The sequence below is a fragment of the Lissotriton helveticus genome, chromosome 1_1 (assembly GCF_964261635.1).
Source record: "Lissotriton helveticus chromosome 1_1, aLisHel1.1, whole genome shotgun sequence".
NCBI lineage: Eukaryota > Metazoa > Chordata > Amphibia > Caudata > Salamandridae > Lissotriton > Lissotriton helveticus.
In genome coordinates, this window is record NC_136057.1 from 684,121,329 (window position 1) to 684,134,250 (window position 12,922).

General features: G+C 48.7%; 1 protein-coding gene across 3 annotated transcripts in view; it reads left to right on the plus strand.

The window, feature by feature from the left end:
* BEND7 (BEN domain containing 7) overlaps positions 1–12,922 on the plus strand; it is a 299,983-nt gene that overhangs the window by 201,214 nt on the left and 85,847 nt on the right. The gene's annotated exons all lie outside the window — the stretch shown is intronic.

Below are 12,922 nucleotides of genomic sequence, written 5' to 3' on the forward strand. Positions count from 1 at the left end.
CAAACATATGTTGTTTTAAATGCTGGACCCCTCAAGTGTCCACTAATTGGGAAGTTCTTGGTATAAGAAGGTGCTTGCCTTGGCAAACTGTCATATAGTGCTAGGATTCCCACACTTAGTCTTTTCCACTGAGGAACTGCCTACTAAAATGTATTCTTTTTTCACAAGGAATAGGACATTCATAATTCTGTGTTGGGTGCAGCCTTCCTCCACACTAGCGGAATCACCGTATCCAAGGTATAAAACAGTGGCATGTAGTTATACCAAGAGGACAAAAATTAGAAAGGAAAGCCAAGCCACACATCTAATCCAAACCTAAGCCCACTCTACTACATTCTGCTTCCATACCGTAGGCTGTTCAGAGGCAAGATGTGTTTCTGCTGAACTCATACATGTGCCAGGCAAGCAGATTGTTCACTTGGTTGCCAGCATGCTACTTCTAGATTCCTGGTGTATCCCTTGGCCCTTGTGTATGCGTCACTGGTTTCAAGGAATATAATTTTCGTGATTGGCCTTCACTTCCGCTGGCATACACGGTATGCTTTGTGTGCTAGAGACATGAATACCCATTGTACTCTTGTTCCATCTGCAATACTTTTTCACTACACGCTGTTAGTAACAGGCTTCACAAGTTTGGGCCTCCAATAGATTGTCAGTGTACGGTTGTGTGGCAAAGGAAGGAGACTCTAGGACTTTCCTCTCCTTCCATATACCGTCTTTGAGGTGACTTGTTATTCCAGATAAGGCATCCTGGTTGCTAGACCAGACGGATGGCTTTTACTTTTATTAGTCCGGGGAATCTCTCTAGAGGTCCCACAGCCTAGAAAATAAATTCTCCCCTAGGTGTCGGTAAGACCTACAGTTAAAAATACATCAAGGTTCCTATATAGCCTAAAATTTGTAAATATTCTCCTATGGTCTTAGATACCTAACAGTAAAATACTCGGACATATCCGTAGGTGCCCCAAAGGCCTAATAATTAATGTTGTTGTTGTATAAGCTTTATTTCGAGAGCTCATGTCATAAAAGCTATAAAAACACCAAATAGAAAGATATGAAGGAGTAAACATCTCGTGCAACAACTTGTTACAGTTAAAAACATACAACAATTCATCCTATGCATGGATACCAAAGAAGAGCAGTATACAATTCAAAACATCAATAGTAAGAAGCAAACTAAAACAACATAAAACAATGTAAATTATTAAAACATATGTTAAAACTATATAAAAGAGAGGAAGGGGCGTCACAAACTTTTCACAATTGAGGCCTTTGCAATTGTACCCAGTAATAAAGAATGTGATCTGACATTGTAACCTCTGCCTAATGCCATAGGGCTCTCAGATGTGCCCCTTGTGCCTAACACTACTATCTGTTTTGAAATTGATCCCTTAGGCCAACGAAGCATAACAAAACTCCCTTCCATGTGCCCAATTCCTACTCAACCTATATTTTTGTTCAGTAAGGACTTTAAAATGCTAATGCCTTTTAGGCTGGGTTAAAAAAAAGGAACATTAGAGGTTCTGTACACTAGTCCTCTGCGAACTATGCAGGATTGCTTCCAGCATCTGTCACTTTTCTCAACACTGTGAGAAATTAGGTTGTTGGCTGACTGGGGTGTGAGCCCTGGTCAAGCAACAGACAGAATCCCTTACAGGGTGAACCACAAAAAGTCACAAAATTAATCTATGCTTAACCCTGGAGAGCTTGTCACAAAAAGCAGTCGGCTGAACTTAGAGGCAATGTGTAAAGTATTTATGCAGCACACAAACCGTAATAAAGTGAAAACACAAAACAAGCAAGAAAAATCTCAAACCAATTTAGAAAAATAGAGTACATTTTAATAAATTATTTGACACTAGATCAACAAACATCCACTCATTAGAACCAGCATTATGAATTTTTAAACTTTTAAGAGAAATCTAGCGCAAGACCAGGTCAAAGTCAAAAGCTAAGGCCGACCGTGATGTTGTGCTGTTCGGAGGCAAGAAGTGGATTGGGCCAGGTCGGCGCTTACCTTCAAAACTTAGAAACATTCTTGCAGAAAAATGTCTGAGAAGGTAAAGTTCAGCGGGGCAAGGCTGCAGGAGTTCTCCAAGAAGGGAGCGTCATCGTCTGATGGCCTTGTGTCAAAGCCGTGGTGAGGAGTTCTACGTTCGGACCAGAGTCTATAAAGACCCTTGTTTGCACTTGGGAAAATAGCTGAAATGCAACTCACAACACAGAGAATTTTCAGCTTTTCATTCAAATTGTATCAAGCCTCGTTGTAAAGTGACCCTAAGACTCTGCGAAATAGGATGCAATGCGTGGTACCAGTCTGATGCAAACGTTCTCTGCACTCTCTAATTCTGAAACCATCTGGCCTGGGGAAGGTTAAATGTGAAAGGGGAAACTATAATGAGACGGAAAGATTGAATTCTGTGCTTTTTGCCGGCTAAAGTCACTGCAGTGGAAGTCAAGAAATTCAAGTGGGACGAATCAGGGGGCTGTAGCCAAAGACAGTTCCACAAAGTTGGATACCTCTTTGGTGAAGGACCCCGGAAACTGATTTGCTGCTGTGAAAATGAACGTAGTGGGAGAAGCAGCAAAGTCAATCCAGCTGGTGCTGCACTTCGGGCAGATAGGCGAGCATGGTGATCCCTGTCTCCTCCTGGTTCTCAGAGCACTTTTTGACAAAGTTTGTCTTAGCCCTCAGTTTTGTAAATTTGCTGTATGGGCACCTCTAGCAGCACAACAAAAGGTCCTGGACTGATGAGAAACATCTTGGGGGTTCAGAACGCACTCAGGCTTGGTCCAGGTTCAAGATGGTGGGAGCCTTTTATATCCCTATGGGTGTGAACCGCAGGGCACAAACTAGCCCTTGGAGTCAATTCTGTTAGTTCTGGGTGCAGGTGAAGATGAAGGGCTCAACAGCATGGTTCAAGATTTTGATTTGATTTGATTAGGGATTTATAGAGCGCGTAGCTACCCTCGGGCGTCCCAGCGCTATCATACCAGCTTGAAACAGTTCTCCTAGGGAAGGATTATTGGGGAACAACCAGGTTTTCAGCAGTCTGCGGAATGAGAGCAGATTGTTTTCTTTGCGGATGTTGAGGGGGAGGTCGTTCCAAAGCTTGGAAGCATTGTGAGAAAAACTGCGACCGCCAGCGCGTACTTTCTTTATTCTTGGGATACTGGTCAGAAGAAGAGCGTTCGACCTGAGCTGTCTGGTGGTTACGTGAGGCTTGATAAGGGATTTCAGTATGGGAGGGCCTTTGCCTTGTAGGATTTTGTGGGAGATACATAAGGCTTTGAAGGCAATGCGCTCTTGGATGGGTAGCCAGTGCAGTGCCTTGAGGGAGTGTTTGGCTGAGCATCTTGATTTCGCTCCCGTTAGTAGTCTTGCTGCGGCATTCTGGGCGTGCTGAAGTTTTTATATGACCGCTGCTGGCGCGCCCAGGTACAGGGCATTTCCATAGTCCAGTCTCGATATAATAAGACCTTGGATCAGAATTTTCCTGGACTGTGGGGGGATAAGGGGGAGGATCTTACGGGCTGCCCTCATGAGCCCAAAGCAGGTGCCGGCAGTCTTTCTTGCTTGGACTCTGAAGCTAAGGTCTTGGTCGAGCCAAAAACCCAGGCTCTTAATTTCTTGTTTTGGTGTTGGGGGGGGGGGAGGGTGCCCATGCTAGGTGGCCAGGCAAGGGTTTTGGGAAGTTTGTTAGGGTTGCCTAGGAGCTTGATTTCCGATTTATCTCCATTGAGTTGAGTCTGGAGTTGCACATCCATTTTGATATATTTTGCAGGCAAGTGACAAGGTTCTCCATGGATTGATCAGCCTAGTTGATGGAGACGACTAGTTGTGTATCGTCTGCGTACATGACCACCTTTATGCCGAATGGTGAGGCGATGTCGTCTAAAGGGGCCATGTAGACATTAAAAAGGGTGGGGCTCAGGGAGGAGTCCTGAGTGACCCCACAGCTCAGGGGGAGAGCTTTGGAGTGACCATAGCTGTCTGCCACTTGAAAGGTCCTATGCTCCAAGACTGATTTTAGCCATGCCAGGGCGGTCCCCGAGATGCCGGTTATTTGGAGACGGTGGAGGAGGATGTTGTGGTCCACCGTGTCGAAAGCGGCACTCAAGTCCAGGAGGATCACTGCCACTGATCCTCCTGCGTCCAAAATGGACCTTGTTTCCTCTGTTACGGCCAGGAGGGCGGTGTCGGTCCCCTGACCAGGTCTGAACCCTGTCTGCAAGTGACGAAGGAGGTTGTTAGTCTCTAGGAATGATGAAAGTTGTTCATTCACAATTCTCTCAGCCACCTTGCTGATGCCTGGGAGGAGGGAGATGGGTCTGAAATTTGAGGGATCCAGGGGGTCTAGGTGGGGTTTCTTGATGAGTGCCCGGACTGTCGCGCTTTTCCAGTTGACGGGGACTATCCCACTGGACAGAGAGGCATTTATCAGCCTAGTGAGAACGGGGGATATGGTGGGGACTACTAGTTTCAGTTTACTCATGGGGGCTGGGTCGACCGGGGATCCACTCTTCACACGATTGAGTGACCACCAACCTCTCGATAGAAATGGGGAGGAAGGCTTTCAAGGCAGCGGTTTCTGGGTCAATAGGCCTAGTTGGAAGGTCGGTTAGGGAATCGGATTTGGGGAAAGTCATTATGATCTTGAGGATTTTTGATGAGAAGAACTCAGCGAGTTGGGTACATCTGTCGCCGGTGGGATCAGCGACAGGCTGTGGCTCGGGAACCTTCATAAGAGACTTTACTATGCGGTAGGTCTCCCTGGAAGAGTTGGAGGCAGCCAGGATTTTCCCTTCGTAAAAGGAGGCTTGAGTGTTTTTGATTAGGGTTTTGTATTGCTTTATGGCCGATTTATAGGTTTCTTTCTTGTTTTGGTTCCAGTCTTTTCTCCATAGTCCGAGTTTTTTGCATCTTTTTCGGAGGTTGCGCAATTCTGGAGTGAACCAAGGAGATTTGAACGAGCCCCTCTTACTAGGAAGCTGTTTGACGGGGAGAACTGCATCAAGGGAGGATTCTATCCAATCTCTGATTTGCATGTCAGCTAGTGAGGGATCTAGGTTCAGGGTAGGGGTGGAGGCTATGAGCTGGGTGGTCCAGGCGTCCGTGTCAAGTTTGTGCGATGGGCGCGAGGGTGTTTGGGCTGGAGGGCTGAGGCAGATTTCGTTGGAGATTGGAATTTTGAGAATGATGAGGTGGTGATCTGTCCAGTGGATGGGTAGGGGTGGGGATGTGGAGAGTTCTGGGATATTGGAAAAGATAGAGTCCAAAAGATGGCCCTTATTATGGGTGGGCAGAACGTTTTTCAGGGAGAGACTAAGTGCTGAAAGATCTTCTTTGAGGTCTCCCGCTATTTTGTTCCTTGGGTCGTTGAAATGGATGTTGAGGTCTCCTAGCACTGTGAAATTAGAGGATAAACAGGCTAGGGAGGTTGCGGTCTCCACCAGGAAGTACGGAAACTGTCCCAGACGGCCCGGGGGTCGGTATATGAGGAGACCTGACAGAGTTTTCTCCGGTGAAAGATGAAGGGAGAAGTGAGTGTTTTCACAGTTGAGGATTGGACTGTCCTTGAACTGGCAAGTGAAATGAGCTTTGGTGATTATTGCTAAGCGGCCTCCTGATCCTTGAGGTCGGTCTAGATGTTTGATTGTATAGCCTGGGGGAAGGGCTTGGACTATATCTGGGTCGGATGCTGGATTGATCCATGTTTCTGTGAGAAACAGCACTTCTATGTCGTTGTTCAGTATTAGGAGGTTTATTTCAGTGCTGTGCTTGAGGAGGGATCTGCAGTTGAACAGACCCATTTTGATTATCCTAGCTTTAGGGGGTGAGTGGGGAGTGAGTTTGTATGAGCAATGGCTGCATTTGTTGTGGTGCTCGTCGGGAGAAATTGAATGAAGACAGGGTCTAGGGTGTGCATTGCCATTTTCCGAAGAGTGTCTGAGGGATAGCTAATAAGTGGCCGGGTGAAAGACGCAGGGGGACTGGGCCCTGGGCTCGTACTAGCGCGGACGGGCGCAGAAAGGCTTACCTTTGGCGCGCCTTCGGTGCGCTGACGGCGCGCCCGCAGCGCGCGTCCGCTGTGCGTCCGGCCGGGCCACATCCTTTTAGGGACGTGGAGGGGGGCGTGGCCTCGGGCGGTGGGTGTGGCCTCACTTCCCTTGCTGATGGCGGCAATTGTTGTCAGGCCCGCAGCAGCGTTAAGATCGGCTGCGCGGTGACTGTGAGCAGCTCTAAGGAGGGGGGAGTGCTCGGAGTGATGTGCAGAAACAAACAGGTATTAAAAACAATTTTAGTTCAGTGCTTTTAAAAACGGCGATCGATTCCTCCCGGCTTCCGCCTCAGGAGTTGTCTGTGTCAGCTAATGCGGGTTTGAAATTCAGCGCGTCTTATCTATAGTTCAGGGTGGGTGTGGCCTCGGGCGGTGGACGTGGCCTCACTTCCCTTGCTGATGGCGGCAATTGTTGTCAGGCCCGCAGCAGCATTAAGATCGGCTGCGCGATGACTGTGAGCAGCTCTAAGGAGGGGGGAGTGCTCAGAGTGATGCGCAGAAACAAACCGGTATTAAAAACAATTTTAGTTCAGTGCTTTTAAAAACGGCGATCGATTCCTCCCGGCTTCCGCCTCAGTAGTTGTCTGTGTCAGCTAATGCGGGTTTGAAATTCAGCGCGTCTTATCTATAGTCCAGGGGGGGCGTGGCCTCGGGCGGTGGGCGTGGCCTCACTTCCCTTGCTGATGGCGGCAATTGTTGTCAGGCCCGCAGCAGCGTTAAGATCGGCTGCGCGGTGACTTTGAGCAGCTCTAAGGAGGGGGGAGTGCTCAGAGTGATGTGCAGAAACAAACCGGTATTAAAAACAATTTTAGTTCAGTGCTTTTAAAAACGGCGATCGATTCCTCCCTGCTTCCGCCTCAGGAGTTGTCTGTGTCAGCTGGAGGACGAGGAATGGAAAGAAGTATTACAGGGTCCGAGAGAGGTGGCAATACGAGCAAGGTTTCGATTGATACAACTAAAAGTTCTACATAGTGTGTATTATCCCAGATCAGTGCTGCACCGAATGGTTGTAGTGAAAGAACACAGTGCCATAGAGGGTGTGGGTCAGAGGGGACCTTTTATCATTTAGTATGGGAATGCCCAACCCTACAGATATACTGGCAGAAAGTAGCCGAGCATATGGCAGCAGTCGATGGAGCGAAAATGGTTCATATTAATGACCGCAGGGGAAGAAGACTAGCCTAGACATGTAAGACAGTGGTTGGCACTCTCAGCCTTGGTTGCGAAACGGAATATTACAAGGAAATGGGAGGCAAGTGCCATTCCGCCAGTAGAATGGAAATATGATTTAGACTGGTGCTGGCAAGCAGAACGCACAATATACAAATGTAGAGGGTGCCCCAAGAAATGACAAGAGAAATGGTGGGCATGGCAGGCCTACTGCCTCAAGGCAGGCTCCAGGCAGCAAAGCAGTCCTTCCAAGCACAGCAGCAGTATGGCAGAGTGTACAGCAGCAGGCAGTCCTCTGAGAGTCCTTCTGTAGGTCCTGTAGCGAACTCGAGTGGGTGTGAAGGTCCTATTTTTATACCCTGGTGCTCTTCTGGCTCCAAGATAGGTGCAGTGGCAATTCATGTTTTTTAGGTCCTTTGAAGGCACAGCACAGGCTATTAAGGTATGAGTAGAGCTATGCTCAGCTCCGCCTCCCCTCCACCTATCCTTCTAGCAAATGACCCAATGAGGCACGCCTAATCCCTCTATTGTGTGACTGTCTGGGAGGAATTTACAAAGTCTGTCAGTTACACCCAGTCATGTGACCCAAGACAGGTTGCAGGCCAAGGGCAAGAAAAGGCCAACTTTCTAAAAGTGGAATTTTCAAAATTGCCATAAAAAATCCGGCTTTACCATTAAAGAGGGTTTATCATTACAGTTCATAGGTACCAAACATGACATAGCTCCCTTCTCCCAATTAGGAATTGTAGCTTATTACATGTAATAAGGAATCCCCAGTATTATCCTACGGAAGGGGTAGGCCTCACAGTGAAAACCTAATTTAAGAGTTATTCACTACCAGGATATGTCAAATTTAAAAGTACATTTTCAACCTTTTAATTTCATAATACCCTGCCCTATAAGTTACCTAGGGCATACCTTAGAGGTTATTTTTATGTAATAAAAGGAGGGGTTAAGGCTTGACAAGAGGATTTTAATGCCAAGTCGACATGGCAGTTTAAAACTGCATTCAGGCTGCATTGGCAGGCCTGGGGCATATTTTAGGGTGCTACCTAGGTGGGTGACAGAATAAGTGCTGCAGGCCCACTAGTAGCATTTAATTTACGGGTCCTGGGTATATAGTATAGCACTCTACATGGGACTTACAAGTACATTAAATATGCTAATCAGGTGTATGCCAACCAAACCATGTTTAGGTGAGTGAGCACAAGCACTTTAGCACTGGTTAGCATTGGTAAAGTGCACAGGGTTTTATGGACACAAAAACGAATTCAGCAAAAAGTAGAGGGTAAAAGGCAAAATGTCTGAGGGGTGACCCTGCAGAGATGTCCAATTCTTACAAAGACCTTAAAAAATTGAATTTTAGACAGCATATTGACAGAGCAGCTACAGGTATAAAGCATTTCTGTAGTAGGGGATCTCTGTTATAGTCATAATCTAGTGAATAGTCCCGCCCATGTGCGCGGACCCCGGAGCAATCAAAAATAATCTCTTAAGTTGTCAAAACATGCAGAACTGCACAGACACTTAAGAGAGAATTCAAAGACAGATAATGCAGCCTATATCCATAGGCTACACTGTCCAGTACTTCGACTAGAAATTCCACCAAAAATCCACAAACAGCACAGCCTGTCCAGGGTTCTCCACAGAGAAAACCCTGCCTGTAACAGCAAAACCCTCTGGAATGATAGAGAGTAAGAAGTGGACAGACAAGTCCCATAGGCTGCCATTATGTGGCTCAAAACAGGATACTGTGCCTTTAAGAGAACTTTCCAGAAGCCTCACAGTATCACAGAATGCACTGCAGGTCCCCTTCACCTTCAGTTCTTTTTTCCGGCTCCTGCTAGCAGGATCCTGGAGCATTAGCTGTTCTTTTTTGAGCTTTTTCCATATTATTTTTGTGATAAATTTGAATTTTTGCAGCTTCACTCGACGTCTTTGGCCTTTATCTTCATTCTGCTATGTTTTTTTGGCAGAATTTCTGCAGTATTCTTGTCTTATACTACGTCTAGTTTGACAAGTGCTTTGTCTGCAGCTGTACTAAAGACCAAAGCTGAAGCTCACAGGGTTTGTATTCTGTGCTTGCCTGTGTCTTTTGACACCTGTCTTCTCTGTAACTTCTTTTCTGGGAGGCTTCGGCTCCCAGGTTGGGAACAGAAGAGTTTGAAGGCATCTTCAGCCTCTGGGTAAGGAGAGGGTGGGTCCTCTACCGAGTCCCATGCTGTAACCTCTGGGGTTCTCCCCGGTAAGGGCACGTCTGAGCTATGACGCGGTTCCGGTCGGCGTCGAGGACATGGAGTGCCTCGACGTCGTGGAAGTGCCTCGACGTCGTGGAAGTGCCTCGACGTCGTGGAAGTGCCTCGACGTCGTGGAAGTGCCTCGACGTCGTGGAAGTGCCTCGACGTCGTGGAAGTGCCTCGACGTCGTGGAAGTGCCTCGACGTCGTGGAAGTGCCTCGACGTCGTGGAAGTGCCTCGACGTCGTGGAAGTGCCTCGACGTCGTCCTCTGCATCGTGATGTGCATCGTGATGTGCCTCGGCGGCGTGGAAGTGCCTCGGCGGCGTGGAAGTGCCTCGGCGTCGTGAAGGTGCCTCGGCGTCGTGGAGGTGCCTCGGCGTCGTGGAGGTGCCTCGGCGTCGTGGAGGTGCTTCGGCGTCGTGGAGGTGCTTCGGCGTCGTGGAGGTGCTTCGGCGTCGTGGAGGTGCCTCGGCGTCGTGGAGGTGCCTCGGCGTCGTGGAGGTGCTTCGGCGTCGTGGAGGTGCTTCGGCGTCGTGGAGGTGCCTCGGCGTCGTGGAGGTGCCTCGACGTCGTGTTACGCCTTCAAAAAGAACTGAAGGTGAAGGGGACCTGCAGTGCATTCTGGGATACTGTGAGGCTTTTGGAAAGTTCTCTTAAAGGCACAGTATCCTGTTTTGAGCCACATAATGGCAGCCTATGGGGCTTGTCTGTCCACTTCTTCCTCTCTATCATTCCAGAGGGTTTTGCTGTTACAGGCAGGGTTTTCTCTGTGGGAGAACCCTGGACAGGCTGTGCTGTTTGTGGATTTTTGGTGGAATTTCTAGTCGAAGTACTGGACAGTGTAGCCTGTGGATATGGCTGCATTATCTGTCTTTGAATTCTCTCTTAAGTGTCTGTGCAGTTCTGCATGTTTTGACAACTTAAGAGATTATTTTTTTTTTTTTTTCGAAAACCTTTATTGTGCACGAAAAGAGAACAAATACGGGCCTACAACCCTCAGGCCGGCCACGGGACTTTTAAGCACAGGTGCGAGCAATGCAATTCCACAGCGGCATCAGGCAAGATAGCAGCAATTTGTAACAGTTACACTGAATGGAGTCATGCCGCCAAGGAGAAGGAGCATTGAAGGTTAAATTTCTAAAGTTTCGATTGAAATATAAATCAATAAAGAATAGAGTCAAGGAGAACTGAGTCCGGACATTAGCTTCATAACATGAGCAGGCGGCATCAATAAGAACAACATTAGGAAGAACACCCCGTCAATATGGCAGTACCATACAAAACAACAGTAGCTGTAGTCCACATTTACGCACCACCCTCAGCGCCACCCACTCCCTACTAACCCCTATTGCAGACCCAGAACAGAAACCAGAACAAGAAAGCGCAGAAATTAGAGAAATAAGGCCCATAGAAACTAAAAAGAGGAAAACTAAATCAACCCCCCCACCCTACAACAATCCGGAGGCTACCTACCCCCCCCCGGCAAAGTGCCTGTCGCCCAGTAAAGAACCCGAAATATAGAATAAGAAGAGAAGAGAAAGAAGAAAAGATAAGAAAATAAAGATGTTCACACTTGAAGTATCGGGAGGAAGAACAGAACAAGCTATTCTACCACTCCCAAAAGAGAAAGGAAACGGGGGAGGAGCCCTAACACTAACAAGACTCCCGGTCCCCCAGCCATGTATAGCCCCCTTTACCGAATGAAACCATAATATCGAGAAGTACACTACCAAAAGGAGAATTGAATCAGATACATCCGGGTCCCCGAGCCAGTACTGGAATGATCACCCCGCCCATAGGGGCAATAGCAGGATACGCACAGTCCCACCCCATGTGCAAAAGTACCAGGATAGACATCAGTAGCAGAACAAATGTGGGGAGCTACCACCATTACATACGCCAGAGGGGCAGCACAGTTCGAAATCGTACCAGCTAGTCTAACAAAAGTGAACCCCCGGAGATCTCCAGCGCTAATCAGGTCGCAAGCGACCACTACACCATGACGCCCAGCAGAAGCCCGCCCCAGTCGGAACAAAGGGACAAGATGGCCGCCTTAATGAGAACGCAGACAAAGGAGAGCAAGATGGACGCTACCCTAAACAAATAGCCCCCCTGTCACAATAAACTTCCATAACCAGCAGATAGGAACCAAAGAAAACGTGGCGGAGTCGATAGCCCGCAATTTATCAGGGTAGCCAGTATATGGTGCCGACTGTGCCATTAACAAAAGTCACAATATCCCGAAGGACGCCATGATTGTAAAGCAGAACTCCCACTAGCAATAATAGAGACAGATGGGGGAAAACAATCTGCACCTTACATATGATCCATGCAGCCAGTACGTACAACATTCCAACCCCAATCCCCACCTGGCAAGAAAGTAATACAACCAGGAACCCGACTAACCCTGTCCCGATCTCAGGAGCCCCCCCGATCCCAGCCCACGATGAATGCCACCTCTCCCCTCAGTAGAGAAACAAAATGGGCGCAAGGGAGGAAGAGATGATCCATACATATAAGATGGTCGGTGCCAAATACCCAACAGTGCAGCAAACACAGTCAAAAGCATCTCCAAGGTGCTACGATAACACCAGGACACCGGGAGGAAAAACGGATACTTGCACAGGAAAGTCCCGAAGGGAGCCTGAAGGCGCCGGGCCGGCAACATCATCGGCAATGGTGAGGGCGGATACAATGAATCAGTCCCCGAGTGCGGCGACAATGTAGCATTGGCAGAGTCCATAAGCGGTCGTTCACAGGCACCAGTACAGGCATCACGGGTCTCTCCACTGCTGAAATCACTCGGCGACACAGTAGCAGCCTTAGGCACCAGAAGGGGACAGTGCAGCTGTTGCTGGGAGCAGTCTCTCCGCATCCGATCCAGATCCAAGGCTACGTCGTCAAATTTCTTGCTCAGCCTGTGGGAGTTGTGAAACAACTCCGATCTCAGATCGCCAAGGGAAGACAGGAGATCTCCGTAGGACAGGGCAGGCTGCGGTCCGTATACGGCTGGGACAGATGTGGGTGTAGTCAGTGCAGACTCCGGCCCGGCCACGGTGCCGCAAGCACAGGGCGAGGGTGGGGAGTCCTCTCCAGCTAGTGGATCCACAGGAAAGTTCAACGCTCCCCCAAGCCGATCGCCAGAACGTGGGGGGGCGCGACAGGAGTCAGCCGGAGTTCCCTCCCCCATTGTGAACAGTGGTGTAAACAGTGGTAGCCCAGCGTCGCCAGCAACGGGCCCCCGCCGATCGGAACAGGCAGTCAGGGCAAACGGGCGGTCCATCGAATCAGGGGACATCCCGTAATGGAGTCCAGGCAGCCCTCACCTAGTACACAACAAAGGAGCCGGTCGTGCAGTCTCGCCCGCCCTCCAAGCCAATGCAGTCTCAGCGTCCAGCAGTTCCCACCAGGCAAGAATACGCCGGGCGCGATAGAGAAAGCAGCTCCGCACG